This window comes from Callithrix jacchus, chromosome 14, assembly GCF_049354715.1.
Source record: "Callithrix jacchus isolate 240 chromosome 14, calJac240_pri, whole genome shotgun sequence".
In the NCBI taxonomy this organism is placed as follows: domain Eukaryota; kingdom Metazoa; phylum Chordata; class Mammalia; order Primates; family Cebidae; genus Callithrix; species Callithrix jacchus.
In genome coordinates, this window is record NC_133515.1 from 33,027,445 (window position 1) to 33,047,695 (window position 20,251).

A 20,251-nucleotide genomic window follows, 5' to 3' on the forward strand; every position below is an offset into this window, starting at 1 on the left:
GCCACAGAAGGAGAACATTGGCATAAATAATTCACAAGGGCATTTCTTGTTACATTTTCTCATACTTTAATTAGGACTCTGCCTCTTGTCTCTATCAACATATAGTATCATAGAGAGGCATGAAATGGTCTGTCACATGTAGGCCTGGAGAGCTGATGACTCACTCTCTACACATGTGTTGGATTCAACATGATCAATCATTCTGTTGATTTATTTTCACTGAAAAGAATTCCACAGAGAATAGCAAGGAGCTGACTGAAATTACTTCATTTAGGCCACTCCTGGATGGCCCCATTACAATTGCTTTCCTTTCATTTTGAAGAAGCACTAAACTTTCTTTCTTTTTTTTTTTTTTTTTTTTTGTGAGACGGAGTTTTGCTCATGTTACCCAGGCTGGAGTGCAATGGCATGATCTCCGCTCACCGCAACCCTCCTGGGTTCAGGCAATTCTCCTGCCTCAGCCTCCTGAGTAGCTGGGATTACAGGCACGCGCCACCATGCCCAGCTAATTTTTTGTATTTTTAGTAGAGACGGGGTTTCACCATGTTGACCAGGGTGGTCTCAATCTCTTGACCTTGTGATCCACCCACCTTGGCCTCCCAAAGTGCTGGGATTACAGGTGTGAGCCACCGCGCCCGGCCTAACTTTCAAGAACAGTAATGTGTCAGGCACAGTGGCTTATGCCTGTAATCCCCTCACTTTGGGAGGCCAAAGTGGGCGGATCACCTTAGGTCAGGAGTTCAAGACCAGCCACGCCAACATGGTGAAATCCGTCTCTACTAAAAATACAAAACGTTAGTGGGCGTGGGGATATGTAGCTGTAATCCCAGCTACTTGAGGCAGGAGAATTGATTGAACCCAGGAGGCAACAGTTGCAGTGAGCAGAGACTGTGCCATTGCACATCAACCTGGGCAACAAGAGCAAAACTCTGTCTCAAAAACAAAACAAAAAAACAGCAAAGCTGCAAAAACTGTTGACAATCAGCAAATCTCCAAGCAAGTTTACCATCATCTATTCTGATTCATTATAATCACTGAAATTTTAGGTCACACAAGAGCCATCTGTGAAACAGCCTCCCCAGATGATTAAAACACTCCTGTACAATGTACATTTACAAATTCAAAATTAATGAGGAAACATGTTTAAAAATTGACTATAGCTACCCAAGGGTTTAAAAACACTTTAAAATGCATAAAGAAATCACTTGGCTATGCAGTCCTCCTTAGTGACAAATAAGTTGCATTACTTCTCAGAATTACTCCTGCTGAATTAACTTTTCAATGTGTGGGTTATTATGGTCGCATACCAACATCATATCTCAAAAAATATTGATACAAATCATACTCCCCCCCACTCCTGGCCTCCGGGCTAATTCATTTTGCATCTTTCCAACTCAAGGTAAATGACCCAGTACAAAGCAAAGATATTCCTCATGAATGACTAGTGCAACAACAAACAAAATTGTATTCTGCCAGTGGAAATGGTTTATTGTCAGTTAGAAGTTTTTCTAGCACTCTTGGCTGCAAAGACCAAGGAGTGACTCTGTAGCATTTTCTGGACAACAGGGCCTTCTCTGTAGGCCACTCTCCTTTGCTATTTGGATTTGGTCTCTCTCCTCTCTCATCCCACTTTGCCTTCAGTCAGGCACTCCATCTACCTGCCTTTGGGACAGGAGTCTTTATTAGAAAGATAGAGCGATAGGAGAAGGCATAAGTATTGTCCTCCAAAAGCTTAGCCGATAAGTAAGAGTAGCAAAGGCAGGATTTAAGTGGCGAATCAACTCTTGAGCAGAGCTAAGTATATGCTTGAACAGCCTAGCGCTTTGCAAATGTTGTTGCATGCAATCCCCTCAACATGCCCGTGAGATTGGCAATGTAGTATGACTGCTAGAAAAGAGGCTTAAAAACATTATTTAAGCCAGGAATAGTGGCTTACGCCTGTAATCGCAGCACTTTGGGAGGCTGAGGAGGGGGGATCACCTGAGGTCAGGAGTTTGAGACCAGCCTAGCCGACAGGGTCAAAACCCCATCTCTACTAAAACCACATGGTGGCGGGTGCCTGTAAGCTGCTTGGGAGGCTGAAGCAGGAGAATTACTTAAAGCCAGGAGGCAGAGGTTGCAGTGAGCCAAGATCATGCCATTGCACTCCAGCCTGAACGACAGAGTGAGGCTCTGTCTCAAAAAATAAAAATAAAAACAAAATAAAACATTATTTAAGCTACCTCGGGTTACAGACAACACTATGACTATATAGAACTCACTCAGGTATGTGCACATTCTATGAAAATAACACCTATGAATTGGTAGTAGACAGACAGAAGCCAAGGACTGCCAATCTGATTAGATGGGGAGTCAAGAGCTCACGCATGCAGCAGGTACCTTCCACTCAGACTGCTATAGACTCAGTTATACCCCTCTTGGAATTCATATGTTGAAGCCCTAACCCCCAATATGCCTGCATTTAGAGACAGGGCTTATAAAAAGGCAATATGGGCACAATGAGGTCATTAGTGTGGGGCTTTAATTTAACAGGACTCCTGTGCTTCTAAGATGATTAAGAGACACCAGAATTCTATTTCTATGAGCTCACACAGAGAGTAAAGTCCATATGAGGACATAGCAAGAAAATGGCCTTTCAAATGTATGAAAGGCCAGAAGAAAACTGTCACCAGAAACCAAATTTCCTGATACCCCAATCTGGGACTTTTCAGCCTCCAGAACTGTGCGAAAATAAAGTTTCATTCTTTATTCTACCAAGTCACAGGGCTTGTTGTGGTGGCCGGAGAGGACTAATAAAGAGATACTACAGGCCGGGCGCGGTGGCTCAAGCCTGTAATCCCAGCACTTTGGGAGGCCAAGGTAGGTGGATCACGAGGTCAATCGAGACCATCCTGGTCAACATGGTGAAACCCCGTCTCTACTAAAAATAAAAAAAATTAGCTGGGCATGGTGGCATGTGCCTATAATCCTAGCTACTCAGGAGGCTGAGGCAGGAGAATTGCCTGAACCCAGGAGGCGGGTGTTGCAGTGAGCCAAGATTGCTCCATTGCACTCCAGCCTGGGTAACAATAGCGAAACTCTGTCTCAAAAAAAAAAAAAGAGAGAGAGAGATACTACCGTGGCTCACGCCTGTAATCCCAACACTTTGGGAGGCCAAGGTAAGTGGACCACCTGAGGTCAGGAGTTCAAGACCAGCCTGACCAACATGGAGTAACCCCATCTCCGCTAAAAATACAAAATTAACCAGGCATGGTGGCGCATGCCTGTAATCCTAGCTACTCTGGAGGCTGAGGCAGGAGAACTGCTTGAATCTGGGAGGCGGAGGTTGTGGTGAGCTGAGATCGCCCCACTGCACTCCAGCCTGGATAACAAGAGCAACACTCCGTCTCAAAAAAAAAAAAAAGAGAGACACTAAAAATTGAGGACAGGAGACTCAGTATGTGTGACTGTAGGTCAATGCCAGGGCGGGGCAGCACGGAGATAGCCTCCACATATGAGCAGGAGCTACAGCAGCTGCTCTCCCACCTCACTTGTTGGGGCTCTTGCAGCACTGGCAGTGCTTCCGGAAAGTGCCTTGCCATGACCCACCCCTGCTACAGAGGACAGATGTACAGCAAGCATTCTGCTGATAACATACATCTGTACATGAAGGATGGCACCTGAACTCATGTCACATTGTAGTATTTGCTCTAGGTCTGCCTCCCCCTGTCCTGGACTATGATCCAGTCTCTGAAAGTGCCTGCATCACAATCAACCTTTTATTCCATCATCCCTGTTACATAGTTGCTTTTTAAATTTGTTTAGTGGATTTGGGCAGGGCACAGCGGCTCATGCCTGAAATCCCAGCACTTTGGGAAGCTGAGGCCGGCAGATCACTTGAAGTCAGGAGTTCGAGATCAGCCTAGGCAACATGGTCAAACCCCGTCTCTACTAAAAACACAAAAATTAGCTGGGCATGTGTTGCATGCCTGTAGTCTCAGCTACTCAGGAGGCTGAGAGAGGAAAATCACTTGAACCCAGGAGGCGGAGGTTTCAGTGAGCTGAGATCATGCCACTGCACTCCAGCCTGGGTGACAGAGTAAGACACTGTCTCCAAAAAAATAAATAATAAATGTATTTAGTGGATTGTAGGTTTGATAACTGAAAATAGGGCGGCCCTTGTCTACAGGAGGAATCAAAGAACAAGAGAAGCACCAGGGACCTGTAGGAGTGAAGCACTGGCGAGACTGTCCTGGAGAGCGATATGATCAAAAGATCTTGGAGATGAGTCTAGCAGCAGCATGTGGACAGGGCCAAGGTGGGAGGACTCTCTGGAAGGCTACTGCCAACACCAGTCAAGAAACACTCAGAGGGTGAACAAGACAGCAGCTCTGGGAAGAGGAAGATAGGAGAAAGCTTGGAAGGAAACATTAGTTGTAATACTGAGTAGACAGATGCCTTCAATTAATTAACAAATATTCATTGCCTTCCAACCTTACATCAAGTACTAGGTACTGTCAGAGAGACTGCAACTCAAGAGGGAGAAAAAGCACACACACATAGTGCCTGCACCCAGTCTGCTGATAGGAGAGCCAGAAATGGATGAAATAACCACAAGCAATTTATAATTAATAGCTATGAGATAACATGCAGAAACATTGCATGGTCCTGGGCCGGGGGCGGTGGCTTACACCTATAATCCCAGCACTTTGGGAGGCCAAGGTGGGTGGGGATCACAAGGTCAAGAGATCCAGACCATCCTGGTCGACATGGTAAAATCCTGTCTTTACTAAATATACAAAAATTCACTGGGCATGGTGGCGCACACCTGTAGTCCCAGCTACTCAGGAGGCTGAGACAGGAGAATTGCTTGAATCCAGGAGGCTGAGGTTGCAGTGAGCCGAGATTGTGCCATTACCCTCCAGCCTGGGTAACAAGAGCAAAACTCCAACTCAAAAAAAAAAAAAAAAGAAAGAAAGAAACATTGCATGGTCCTATAAGAACCTACAAGAGCAGACTTCCCGAGTCTAGAAAGTTCAGCCACTCCTAGAACCCTGGGGTGAGACTCCCTCCCTTGTCAACCTTGTGAAGAGAAAGTGAATCAACACCTTTCTATACCCTTGGGAATCTCTGTAATTGAAACTCAAGAACAAATAAGATTCCATTGTCTAGTGTTTCTCTAACCAATCAACTGTCTCTTAAATACACCACTGGTCACAGGAGGAACCAGAGAGGGGAGACACTGCCATGCTGTCCTGCCACAATCCCTCTTTGCTGCAGAGGACATATGCAGAGTAAGCATCCCACTGATAACAAATTTCTGTACATGAAGGATGGCACCTGAATTACCACCCAAACCATTTTGCTTCAATGATGCCTCCTTTAGCTGTTAGGAAGAGAACTGAGATTAGGTTAAACAGGCATAGACTTGATTAAACAAATGCATTCATTTCAGGTTTCTGAATGAAAGTGTCGGAAGAAGATCATCATAATAAAAAAGAATCAGTTCAAGTGAAAATGTCCATAGGTGTGATATTTATTTTTAATTTTAGGAGTCAGTGTGAGATGGTGTGGCAGATTAAAATCATAATGTACAGGGTCAACTGTTTCAACGTAATCAATTTGGCTCTTACAGAACTTACGATGACAGTGTGGGGCTGTCACCTGGCAATCACAAAGCATTTTAGAAAGTTCACTGTGAATGTATTCTCAAGGGTAAATGCATCAAAATGGACCCTTTCCAAACCCTTTTTGTTGTGGTAGTTAATATACTAAGGGAAGGGAAACATAAGAGCTATTTTAAATCCTCTGAAATACCCACTAGGTATTTCTCAAACAAGTAAAAAGACAGCATTTCACCTGGATATTTTATTTCATATCAAATGATCCTCTCCTTTCTAATCAGACTTACATCAGCAAGAAGTCCCATAAACACATCAGGAGAATAAGTTTAATGAGGCTTATGAGAAACAAAGAAATCTGTTTTTATAGCAGGTGTTTATGAAATACATACTATGAACATTCAACAGACTCCTAGACTGACAAGTGGAAGTTAGAGAATGATCTTTGTTAAAAATACTGAAAAAATTTCTCAGGTCAAATTTCTCCAAAGTTGGAGGTGAAAGTGGTATGCTCAGAAGGTTGTAGGTTTCCACCAATGTTGATGAGAGTGCTGGATTTTGATTAACCATTTAATACAAGAGATTCAAGCCTCGAATGATGAGTTGCCATAAACAGCCTAAAATGCTGCTTTAATCACCAAGTACCTGGAATACCTTGGGCTGGGCACTATGCCAGATGTTCCCTCTTACCTGTTGGAGAATACCCGCATGCCCCAAGTGATGGTGGAACTCAGAAAGTTCAAGAGTAGTCCCATGATATTGACAAGAAGGATTTCAGAATGTGTGTGGGGGCAGGGGGGGGGGAATATAGTAAATAGAAAGTGCTTCACTTGTAATCCCAGAACTTTGGGAGACCAAAGCAGGTGGATCATGAGGTCAAAAGATCGAGACCATCCTGGCCAACATGGTGAAACCTGTCTCTACTAAAAATACAAAATTTAGCTGGGCATGGTAGTGTGTGCCTGTAGTCCTAGCTAATCCAGAGGCTGAGGCAAGAGAATCACTTGAACCTGGAAGGCAGAGGTCTCACCCACTGCATTCCAACCTGCCAACAGAGCGAAACTCCATCTCAAAAAAAAAAAAAAAAAAAAAAAAAAGAAAGAAAGAAAAGAAAAGAAAGAAAAAGAAAATGCTTGAAGAAGTTTTGTTAAGATACCAAGACTTGAAGGACAGGCAAGATGGTGGCTGGAGAGAACCTTAAAAAGTGAAACAGGATGAGGTCTGACTATAAAGGCTATTAAAACTACTGGTGAGGAATCTGAACTTTAGAAAGCTAACAAGTAAATTACTGAACCAGGAATGAAAGCAGTATTTGAAGAAATATATTCTTGTTGGAATTCAGGACATGTTACCTATAGTGTCTGCAGACCTTAGTAAGCATGAGTAAAGCCGTTTAAAATTCAGATTCATGGCCAGGAGCAGTGGCTCACACCTATAATCCCAACACTTTGGAAGGCCAAGGCAGGTGGATCACCTGAGGTGAGGAGTTCAAGACCAGCCTGACCAACATGGTGAAACACCATCTCTACCAAAAATACAAAAAAAAAAAAGTAGCTGGGCATAGTGGCAGTGCCTGTAATTCCAGCTACTCTGGAGGCTGAGGCAGAAGAATTGCTTGAACCTCAGAAGTGGAGGTTGTAGTGATTGCGCCATTGCACTCCAGCCTGGGAGACAGAGACTTCATCTCAAAAAAAAAAGAAAAAAAAAAAAAGTGCAGACTCAAGGGCCATAAACCCAAAGACTGAGATTCTGTAGTTCTAGGGTCTGGTTCAGGAATATGATTTTTTACTGTCTCTCTCGGTTCTTCCATCCTCCATCTCTCCACCCGCTGAATCTGTAGCAGGTTGTCTCCAGGTCACAGTTTGAGAAATGTTTTTTTTTTTTTTTTTTTTTTTGATGGAAAGAGTGAAAACATAAGCAAACTTGGTAATTGTTCCTATAATGGAGGCACCAAGAACATAAAGTTTACATGATTCTGCTGAAAATTCTCTAAACTGATCTGTAATTTGCATTTTGGTTCCCCACACGCCATACTGGAACTTCTTTAGCCTTCTGAGATTACATTAATATTCAGCCCCTTGCCCATATACCAGTCCTTTAAATCTCCAAAGATATTTAACATGGTTCTCCTTAGTAAATTCATCTCCAGAATGATTGAAATTGGTTGCTTCAAACTGTTTCTCACAGGGATGATTTCTGACCACTACACACCTTTGCTCACTTTCTTCCTATACCTGCCAGTGTATCAAGGTATTCCTTCAATAAACACACTCATATGTGAATACAACATGCAGGGTTGTAACTAAGCAGATACAGGACTATCTCCTCCCTTGTTCTGCCACTACATACTTGTTAATGCAACACAAGATCTCATTCGCTTTTTTCTGGGATCCAGAAAACTAAGCTATTAAAAACTCAGCGCTTAAATGGTAAAACTGGTAGAAAAAGAAAACTAACTGAATGAGTCAGGACTTGTTCCTAGTGAATCTATGTTTTCTAACCACCATAAGAATTGAAGCAATTCTTTCAAGAATAACTTAAAACACATGCATATATTCTTGTCTTCATGTTAGCATTTTAAATTGGTGTTTATAACATATGCATGTATAATGAAATGAAGATTTGAGTTTTAAAATAAGTTATCTGACCCTTATTGCTTGCCCTTTAAATCATCTACGTTTATCTTATCCCATCCTAGGGAATCTCTGGGTGGAACAGAAGCTATCATGACAATAGGAGCTGGAGAAGAAGATGCAATCTCCTCAATGAGAGACCTTGGGAACAGCCAGGCCAGTAAGGAGTGGCTGCTACTGCTACTGTTTCTTAGGCTATAGATGAAGCCACTTGTAACCATGGCAATGATCTTGTCTTCCTGGAAAAGTTAGCAGGGTAGGATGGGCAGTGCTCTATGGTAAAAAAAGAAATGTTCAAATGAAGCAGTACTCTTAGCAGTTCTTTTCTCATGTCACTGAACAGAAATTGTCAATACTAAAATTGCCGTTTCTTACCCTAAACTTTTCATCACTCTAAAGAAAATCCACCCAGATTCTTAAACCCCATTCTCAAGGCAACATGGGAAAGCTTCAAGGTACAGGGAAGAAGGGGACTGAGGTGATGGGTACACAGCTCTTTTCTTCTACTGAATTCAGAACATTGTTTTTATTTGCTCTTCACTACAAAGGGAGCTATCTCTTTGACTCCTACTGATGAGAAATGCAAGTTTATTCTTCTGACAAATATTTGCTATACAACTACTTATTTGCACCTGTGCAGAGTTACAACAGCTGAACTGCCTTGTTCTAGGAGGCTACTATCTAACGTCTCCAGATAAGAAACCCAACAGAGAAAGTCTTAGAGGAACTCCACTAAAGGGGAATTTCAGTAAATGTAGGGGCAGTTCAAATGCAAGGTGAACCATAATTTACACACATACCCATTGATCATGAGCATTTGTGGTGATTGCTAGAGACACAAAAGTAAATAAGATACATTTCCTGAGCACACACACAAAAAAAAAGCTTTTTACCTAATAAAAAGAGAAAACAAAGGTAAGAAACATGGGGCATTTCTAAAAGAATCAAAATTAAAACAAAAATATAACTTAAAACAACAATTTGGAATGCCAGAGAGGATCCTGTTTCACAGAGGTTTTGCATAAATTGATTAGGATATGCTCTTGACTTGTCCAATCTCTCTTTGTGAAACTATCTGATTGATTCAGCTTCATAGGTCCAACACTGTCTTAAAGCCCAAACCTCAAACTGTTTTGGGCTCCACTTTTTCTAGTGTTCCTGTTATCCCATCACCTCACAGCCGAGATGAGGCTAGAGAGGCTCACTTTGCTCTTGTGGCATCTCCTTCTAATGTCCCTGGCATAATACCCCTTCAATCTGACTTGGTCTCCAGGACTCTGTCCTAACTCTAGCCCAGGTGTTCAGTTTGTCCTGGTTTACCCCAGACTGTAGACAGAGAGTATCATGCTGGCTTTAGCCCAAACCCCTACAGCTATCATGAGAATTCTCTAATCATTTCTGCAACCTTCCTCTGTCCTACACATCTTAGCATTTTTGACTGATAAGATAGGGCACAAACCAACATATCTGCTCATTTTCCAAAACTTAATCTGGTCCTGTAGACCTTAGAAAAATAATTATTTCTTTTCATAATAGCCTGTGACTGAATCTGACGTGCGGGTGGACAATGGCCCTTAAACCTTCAAAGAAAGCTAGAAAACAAGTTGAATAGTAATGAGTCCTATTGATAAATTGTAGCTCTAAGCTGCAAAAGAGCTTATTCCTGACCAAGAGCCCTGCAATTTATTTTACTTCATTAGATGCGGAATCCTTCAAAAAAACTTCTGGAATTCCAAAAGCTTTGAATCTAATTATTATAAGCATGTTTAATCAAATTTTGAAAACTACTTGGAGTCTAGTGCTGAAATTTAGGTGAGATTATACCTCTCTCTCTGACACTTATATGTTAATACAATTCCAAATCTCTGTGAAGACATGAAATAGACCAAACATTTAAGACAAAGCAATAGAGTACTTTCAATTTTACAACATTCTCCACAAATAATTCTTGTCCTGGCCATTACTGACATTCTATTCATCTTCTCCAGAAAATCCAATGTAAAGAAAAGGAAAAAGAGCATCTTAATGATAGAGCTACAAATAAAAACTAGAATCTTAGCTTTGGAAAAGGCTTTGCAAGCTCAATTCATTGTGTGATGTCTGGATTACCTCTACTATACTCATGTCAGGGAATCATCCAACCTACACATGAATATTTTCAGCCTCATGGTATTGTCAATTCCATCTCTGCATATCCCTGAAAAGTCTTCTGCCTTTTCTTATATAAACTTCTTTTATGACAATTTTGAGCTCATATTCACACATAAGTACACCCTGCATAAGATGAGGTTCAAGAACTGAGCACACAGCCTAATTCAATTTGGAAAGGGCCCTGTGAACCACTTGGTATGTGGTTCACAAGTGTCCTCATGTTCTAAAGCCAAGAACAAGTTAACAACAGCTGAATTTCAAATGCTTACCAGAGGCACCCAAAGGCAGTGCTTCCCTGACTTTTCAGTCCAGAACAACCTTGTGATCACTGGTACAGTATTCCTTTGATGGTCATGGTAGTAGCAGGAAGCAGACTCTCTGTCTACTCTTTATAGTTATTTAGTTCAGTCCTCTTGGCTGCATGAGCCTGCACAAGCACTCACTGTGCACATGTAGACACATACACACAAGCACACAGACTGTGTGTTCCATAAGCAAAACTCACACGCATGCATACACACACAGACACACACACACATAGAAAAACTTCCTTTCTTTCTCCGCTGTGGTCACCACCATCTCTAAACTTTAACTTCTAAGTTATAATTGGACAAATCTCTCTTGAGGACACCCTAAATGAACATCCCACATCCGGCAGAGCAACAATGTTTTATTGAGACCCAACATTTTAACACCCTGACTGGATGACAGAAAACACCTGAGGGCATCCTTCTTGGTGAAGGCAGAGAGCTGGGGAGAGCTGGGGAAATCAAAGTCTTCCAGCTTGGAGGGATCCAGACATCCACATTTCTCACTTGACACAAAATAACTTATTTTTTTCATGTGGTAAAGGAAGCCTCTGGCTGGCAAGGCCAGGACACTGGGACAAGTGTCCTTTGGATCTTCCCTAAAGCAAGGTCTGATGAAGAGAAAGGAGAGTGGGGTGGTAAGTTACTGACAAAACCCAGAATGAAGGCAGTGGGTGAGGCCAAATGGTGCTTTCACTGCAAAATGGAGTCAGAAGCTACAGGTTTCTAAGAAATGTCTTAATTTTATTTAACTTTTTTTTTTTTTTTGCATTTTATTGTTTCTTTTATTTCACTACGGTGAAAGAAGTGAAATCCTTAAAATAGAAAAGCATCTATGTGCATAATTGGTTGGAAGGAAAAGAGGGTTTTTAAGATCAAGTCTAGCATGCAGGCCAATGAACCCCCAAAATGCAAAAGGGAATATAGGGTATAAGGGGAGGGCACTACAGAAAAATCTGACATGCTAAGACCCTGTTGTCCTTTGACCTACGTCTTTGCTTTATTGGTGACTCCTTTCTTTGGCTTCCAGAGAAACCCTCAATGAAAGTGAGAACATAGATCGTCTTTAGAATCTAGTTCTACATTTTCCAACAATCTTCCCACTTTTGCTCGCACAATTCTAGAAGAGAAGAATATTAAAAACTGGCATACACTGTGAGACCTGGAATTTACAGGACTTCCCCACTAAGAAAATCAAATTTGGAAAACCCAGCTAAGGAGGGGAAAATATTTCCTCTAAAATGGTACATGCCAAAGAACTTTTCATGGGCCTCCTGGAGAGGGTAATAGGTCTTCCATGCATGGATGTTTGTATGGTCTAATCAGGATGGAAAACACTGAGTTAAATCGAGTGAAATGTGTTTATTTTCAGCTCGACTTAATTTGCTGTTATCTATTATAAATTTCCAAGCAGGAGTAGGAACCTCATATGCACAGAAACCTCTGTCTGAGAAAGAAACACTAACAGAAAAGTTACAGGTCTCAGTTCACAGCGATTTAAGCCAAAGTCTCAGGATCTTTCAAACATGTTTAGTGTTCTTCTACTTCTAAAGATAAAGTGGCCCAAGTGACAACTCCTGCATTGCTGAACAACTTCACTTTTTAATCCTTTCTTTTCTCCCATCATTGAACAAATACCAATTGAGCATCTATGTGCAAATCATCCTGTCTTGATTTAAAACAAAACCAAAATAATAACCAAAGTGCCTACTCAAGGCAAATATTTTTTAAAGAAGAAACAAATAACAAAGTATATTGTATTTATTCCCAATATAATAGCTTACATTTAAAGATAAAGTACAGACTTACTGAATGAATATGTCTACTCCCACTAATTCCACAAACATATGCTGAACCCATAATATTTACTCATGCAAATAACCAATAAGGGACAAAACAGCCTTAGGCTAAAAGGTGGCCTGGTCCTTTCAACAGGGAGGTTCGCAGTGAGGTTCAGAGGCTAGACTTTGGTTCCAGGCTCAGATGTCTTACACGTAAAATACAGATAATTATATAGTGTTTGCCTTGTAGAAATCATATATGGATTTAATAAGACGATTTCAGTAAAACACATAGCAGACAGTGAGCCCTGAATAAATAGCAAGTATTATTATTATTGGTTATACTTATCAACTCTAGTTTAAACAGGAATTTTATTTCTCCTCCTAAATAGTAGAATGATGACATCTTAAATAATGAGCTTTTCTGAAATTAGGGACACTTTCAGAGGTTTTTGTCCTGTTGGAAAGCAAAGCCACCTTCCCATGAACAAGAACAGTCTCAGAACTGTTAGTTCCTTGCCCCTAAGAACTGGGTGGGCAGCAAGAACTGAAGTAATTAGTATGTGATTCTGCCCACTCACATTCCTTTTTGATAAAACTTCATAACTGCTTTCAACTGTACGAAAGAGCAATAAAGTGAGGCTGGGGAGAGAGAGAGAGAGAGAGAGAGAGAGAGAGAGAGAGAGCTAGAGAGAGAGAGATAGAGGAAAAACCAAGTCTGCCTTACACATCTGTGCCAGGACTGGAATTATACCATCTCCATCGCTACTCCAAGATGGGGCTGTAAACCAGCCATATGGGCATCACCTTGGAGCTTGTTACAAATGCAGATATCAGGCCCCAGCCCAGACATACTGAATAAAATCTGCATTTTAATAACATGTCCAGGTGATTTATATGCACATTAATATTTGAGAAGTGCTACCTTAGAGAACTTCCATTTTCCTCAGGGTTGCCAACCCTACTCACTCCGGAGAGCAGCCCACACATGCTAGAGAACTTCTCTATACCCAGAAGGCTACTTTCAAATAGAAGGCAACATAAAAAGCCTCAGATGTGCTTCCACAGGAAAAATCCATTGGGCATTCATACAGACCTGCATACCTGCTTATAAATTAAGCTGTCATACTTTCTGATTTGATCTGTTTCCTTGTAACTAGCCTGTTTCTTAATGGAAACAGACATATATTGCACAACACCGCCTTTCTACCTGTTTTTTCAGTAGGTAATATTCAACTTGATGGGAGTTGTGCAGCATGTTCTGTGCCCATGTAATCTTGTATCACTTAGGTTTTCAGTTTTATTTCACTCATTTCAGGATACACATAGAAGCCAGCACACAATTGTCTACACCCTGAAGGTGTAGGCAATTAGAATTTGCAAGACTACAACTGCTGACTCACCGTGAAATCCCCACTGTTCAGCGTGCATTTTATAATAGGCATAACAATTGTTACTATCAGCCAAAGGAAGGTTGACATAGCAAAATAAGTGGTATCGGTCTGTCTTATAATAGGATTAGGGCATGGGCCAGTGGGTCTGACTGTTTTGTAATAGCTGCTCTGTTAGTAATCCTAAAGCGTCATCTGGAAACGCATCTGAGTCACTGCATTTATTCTGAAAAGTCTCTGATAGAGATGCTGGTAATCATGGCCTCCCAGTAGCAGGTTTATGTTGCACAACCAAATCAGTTTCTTGAGGCCATTTGGAAAATGTCATCATAATGTTTCCCATCTTTGTAAAATGCTTTGCCATTTACCCAGTGTTCTCCTGTACATGATCTCACTCAGCTCCCACCACTGCTCTGTGAGGTTGGCAGGGCAGGCTTCACCCCAACCCATACATTCCAAGACTTTACCTATGGATAAACTTAATAACCTAAGTTCACTAGGGTTCATTTAGTAACTTCAGTTACAGGGGTCAGATGCCTTGCCCAGGACCTTAAGGTGAGTAAATGATAAAGCCAGAACCAAGGCCCAATTCCATGATTCTTAAGTCAGAACCCTTTTGCCACTCTGTTGGTGATTCCCAAATTTTGATTCCACATATCACAAGGTGTCCAAATAATCAAGTCTCTGACCAAGAGTTTCTGGATCAAATTAATTGGGTCTTATAATGACCCCAGTTTACCATCTCATTAGTTTGCTTATTATCTCAGTGCCTTTCAGTTTTTCAACAGTTTAAATCAGCACAAATAGAAATATGTTGTCTTTGTGTCCTTGGATTATTTAAAACAAACCCTTCTTCCTCCTATAGAAGGAAGAAACTTTAATTGCCCTTAAACATGTGTGTGTTACATTTAGAAACCTAGGAAATACTTGTCTTTAATTTTAGTTCATTTATTCATTTGTTCGATAGATGTTTTTGAGTACCCACTAATGCCAGACAGAATCTGCAACATTAGGGTCAAGTGCATTTATCAAGATGTATTTTGTTTTAGGTTGCCAAATCACCCGAGTCTTCTATCACTTGTAACAAGATGAAGGCTCTGAGGAGGATTTAGAATCACTGATTTCAAGTCAGATATTCCCAAACCTCTGCATATATAGGTAATTTACAAAACATCTAAATACAGAGCTATGCTTTCTTCCTAAGTTTAACCACAGGCGTACATGTCCCATCAAGATCAATTTGAATTTTGTGCCATATTAACTCCCTGAGCCAGCCTTTTGCCTTATGTAGATTTAGTCAGCACAAGACCTTCCCTCACCCTTCACTGTTTTTGCTTTTTAATCCAAATCATTAATAAAAATAATAAACAAAAATGAGACAAAGAGAGAACCTTATAACAAGCCATGAAAGACCCTTCTCCATATCACTCCAAGGTAACTCATCAATATAAGTGAAGTCAGGGAACTTGAAAAAAGATCCAGAGACAGACAACATGCAGAGAACAGGGTGAAATAATGGCTTTAGTGAATCCCTCTGTTAAACAAACTATGCCTTTTTGAAATCACTCAGCCTTTAGAATTCAACCATTATAGATGTCTCAGGAATACAGCTGTGTATACATAACTGTGCACCACCACTGACCTTGTTTTTTTCCCCCATCATTTCTCTCTTGTGCTCTGAAGTGAAAGTTACAAGAACTGTTCAGAAATGTTTGTGTTCTCTTTTTGCACCATGGTTAAGATTGGATGTCCCTGTACCCTATTATTTTTGGCATGGCAATGTGGCCTGCTTTGGTTAACAAAACGTGAACAGAGGAAATGTCTGACACTTTCCGGAGGAAGCTCTGGGAGACAGTGCATTATGTGCCATACTTCCTTCTCCCACTGATGACAGGAACATGAGTGGAGGACATGAGACTACGGCTACACTGAGCCAGTGTGATGAGTACAGCCCTTACCTACCAGTACTGGTCATGGAAGATGATTAAGAAGGCATCTGCTGCATGAAGACCTTGAAATTTGAAAGATTTTGGTTCATCCTAAGTTGGCCTACTCTCACTGACACATCTAGAATAACCAATGGGCTTTCCATGCTCATAAAAAGATATCTGAGTTCCTCTTCTGCCACTTAAGATTTCCTACCAATCTGACCTCACCTTAACCCTCAAACATTTTTCACAATAATCACTCAGATATTACTGTCTGCTTCTGGGAATCCCACTCTTATAAAAACTCCACCTTGTAATGTTCCTTTTGTTGGTGATATAGTTGAATACCATGTCTTGGGAGCCACACTTGCCTTCACGGTTTTTTTCATCTTCATTCCTGTACCTAAAACATCACAGGTGGAGGCAAAATATAAGTAATTCCCCTGACCATTTCCTTTGCTTATTTACATAAGTGCCTCAGGAACTGCCAGCCAGAGAGTAAGTAAAATAAACCATAATCAGGTAGAAAATTCCCTAAGTAGTTAATTAATGTATTCATGCCAGATTGCCTTATACCATCCTGGAGGTGTGTAGAAAGCATGATTTCTCCAGAAATTTGCTTCCATTAATCAAATCAGTAAGCAATATAATAACTACTTATTATAATTCCTGAAGTTTTCTTTGACAAATTCAATAAGAGCTGTGACTGTGTGTTCCAGGACTTAGAAGAGTATTGTCATACATAATGAGCCAAGGGCAATGGGTTGGACATCTTAAAAGAGAGATTTGGAGTCAATTAAAGATAAAAATAAAAAAGACTTTATTAACAATTAGAACACTGCAACAAAAGAGCGCACTGCCTGTAAAAAGCACAGTGTGTGCTCTGAGTCAATGAAAATGTCCAACAGAGGACATTTATCAGAAATGTCACAGCAACAGTTCCAGCACTAGGTGGTATTTCTACCAGATGATTACTAGAGTGCCTTCCTGCTTTCCTATTCTGTGATTTTATTTCTATTTCCCTGTGTCAACATCTCAATAGTTCCTGTCTTTCCTTTCTGAGTTGCTCCCAAATCCCATTTCAAACAACAGATTAAGGGCAAAGAAAGAGACCTTTGTCTTGTCCTTGGTAATGAAGGTCTACCTAAGGAGGTATTTAGAGAATGTGATTCCAGGGTAGCCCAGGAGATTGGGTTGGTGCAGAGGAAGGTAATGGGTGAAGAGCTGCAAATAAACCCTCTTCTACGAATGCTCTTGTCTCATCAAGATACATTACCTCTCTGTGGGAAAGCCACCAAGCTAGCACTTACTATTTTGAGATTATGTTCTACTTCTCAACCTACTGCTAGCATCCCTACATACCCCACAAAGTAATTTCTTCTTGTAAGATCTTGACAGGAATATTAAAAATTCATAAATGTACTGCCTTTAATCCACAATGAAAAAAATACAGCATAGAGTTTTGTAAAGAAGTCTGTTATTATAGGAAGTAAGAAACAGCAAGGTTCCTTACTCAAATAATACCACATTGAATTATACACATATTGAAGTAAGAATAGTCCAGTAAGGCTGGCGACTCTGACAAAGTTCCCAAAAATGATTCTTAAAGAACATCCTCATGGAAAATGAAGAGAATTCAAGAACGCTTCCTTCTTTCATGTTTCTCTGACATTGCCTTATTCCCTAGACATTAAGCCAATATGTTCAATTTGACTGCAGATGCTTAGAATTTCCATGCCCATCTTCTGTGTGGTCCTAAACCCCACAGGCAAATACAGAAACTTCAATGGTTCTATCTCTCTTCTGTGTCCCAGATTCTCAAAGACCTCTTCTTAGCTTGCTAGTGTGGCAGCCAAGCAGCCTACTGAAGCAGTTAATAGAACCTAGTAGGTTAAAACAATGTTCCCATAACAAAGTGTTTCAGTCCAGATCTATTCTGACTTGGGAATTTCAAAACTAGTACTGATGAAACTAGTTTTAAAATTCCCAATACCTGTTTGCAAGATAAGACAGTTTGATACAGATTGGACCTCTGAGTGTTTGTCAGATCAAATTCTGTCAATGACTTCACAGCCCAGTCTATTCATGATAATGGAGTCCAGAGAATTAAGGCAAACCATGTCTTGAATGGCCAGGTTCTGGGGATTTTTCCCACATGAGAACAGAAGGAGTGAGGTAACTGAAAACCATATATTGTTTCAGTGATGGATAAATCAAAACACTTTCTGAAACAAGAAGCTATACCACTGCTTTTTTATAAGATAGGGACTACCCAATAATAATTGTAATACAATTCAATATGGAGGATGGGATGTTACCTTCTAAGTACAAGAAACCACAGGGCACGGTTTGTTACAGCTGACCACGTTCTGTGCTGTAAATGACCTAATTAAGACATTGGTTATACCACCCAATTGTCTCCCAGGTGACAGAGTAGAAACTCCATTGCTTAACATTTATTTAAGACTGTAGTAGATAAGGAAGTAAAGGCAACAACTTGACACTCACAGAGACACCATATTCTGGTCATCTAATAAAGATAATTTCAATGCTCAATTTTTTCTTCTTGTTTGGAGATAGAAATAGTTTTTTGTTTGTTTGTTTGTTTAAGACGGAGTTTCACTGTTGTTACCCAGACTGGGGTGCAATGGCACGATCTCGGCTCACCGCAACCTCCACCTCCTGGGTTCAAGCAATTCTCCTGCCTCAGCCTCCCGAGTAGCTGGGACTACAGGCGCACAGCACCGTGCCCAGCTAATTTTTGTATTTTTAGTAAAGACAGGTTTCATCTAGTTGACCAGGATTGTCTCGATATCTTGACCTAGTGATCCACCCGCCTCAGCCTCCCAAAGTGCTGGGATTATAGGCGTGAGCCACCATGCCCGGCCAGAAATAGCTTTTAAGAAAATAAAATACATCTACTTATTTTGAATTTTAAAACTCTCCAAAACTTAATATTTCCATCTCATTTATCCAGAAGTCACCTGCCCAGAGTTAGCCCAAGATCCTGAAAGTAAAAAGAATTAGACTTTAGGCAAATAGATGCCAAAAATCTTTTGGGCAAAACTTTTGAATTTTCTTCTTAGACTGTAAATTTCTTGGTGAAATTTACTGCTTCATGTATTTGTTCATTCAACAAAACATTATGAAGTACATACCGTAAGTTATGCTCCCATTCTGCTAGGTACAGGGATACCATGTTAGAAAAACCAATAATGACCCTCCTTAGTCTGTTCAGAACACTTTTTAAAAGAATGAAAAACAAGAAACCAAAATAATACATAACTTCCCAAAACAGAGAACTATTTGAAACAAAAAGAAATCCCATTAATTCTCTAAAGTTATTGAACTAGAAAAAGCATCAGATTATGAAATATGACTCAAAAAGCATTTCCATTTGGTTTGAAATGGAAATTTCACCAAACATTCAGAGCAACCACATATCGGAACCCTCTGGAGAAACATCCTTAAATTCCTACACTTAGGTCTCCAACACCACGATGTTAATATAATCACCCAGAACTCAAAAAAAAACTTGGGGCTAAACAGAAATTTCATACACTTTGTCTCCTGCATCTAGCTATAATCTTTAGTTGTCCCAAAAGGAACAGGAAAAGAGAGACAGGAATTATTGCAGGAGAGAGGAATAATAGAGATGGTAGATTTCTCTGACCATAAGATAGGTAATTTCTGATTGGTTAGTAACTTTGTTTTCTTCTCCTTAACCATTTTTTCTGTAAGGCTAGTTGACTTTTAATCTCAAATAATCAATCTTCAAATACGAATTTGGCATCAATTATTTCCTCAGCTGTTAAAAGTGCTTCTATACAGGATACTTGGCTATGTTGATGGTTTCAAAGATGAGAGAGAGACAGAAACACAGATACACACAGAAATAGAGCAAGAGAGAGAAAGAGAGAGAAACTGTCTGTCTTAGGGGAGTAGTAACTTGGATGGAACGTAGAGAAAAAAAAGTGAAATTAAAGAATAAAGAATAAGGATAGAGAAGAAACAGCTTTATGAGGGAGAATAAAGTTTCTCCAGGCCAAATCAATTTTTAAAGCAACTTATAACATGTCTTTTGCGAAGCGGAAATTCACTGGAGTTTGAGATTTCACAGGAAAAGAACAAAGTGAGAGATAGAAACGGAGGGAAGGAGTGAGGGAGAGAGAAAGAGAGACTTTTCTTATCACAAGTTTCTAAAGGGAGCCATCCTCAGCATTTACAGATTGCCACTTATTGTTGGAGATACATACCATCAGATAATGAAAACAGCCCCCTCATGTTTTAAAATCCCCCATTTAAAATTTAAATTCATTAGTTTATGAGCTGCTGGGAATTGACAGTTTTATACCCCAATTCTCCTTGAAATTTATGTAAAGGCTGCCATAAAATGGAACAGGGGAGCATCTCCAAGCAAAAACACCAAGCACAAATTGCTAAATAAAAACGCAGCTGA

General features: G+C 40.4%; 1 protein-coding gene across 9 annotated transcripts in view; it reads right to left on the bottom strand.

Moving 5' to 3' along the window:
• CTNNA2 (catenin alpha 2) overlaps window positions 1-20,251 on the bottom strand; it is a 1,148,556-nt gene that overhangs the window by 542,014 nt on the left and 586,291 nt on the right. The window lies entirely within an intron of this gene.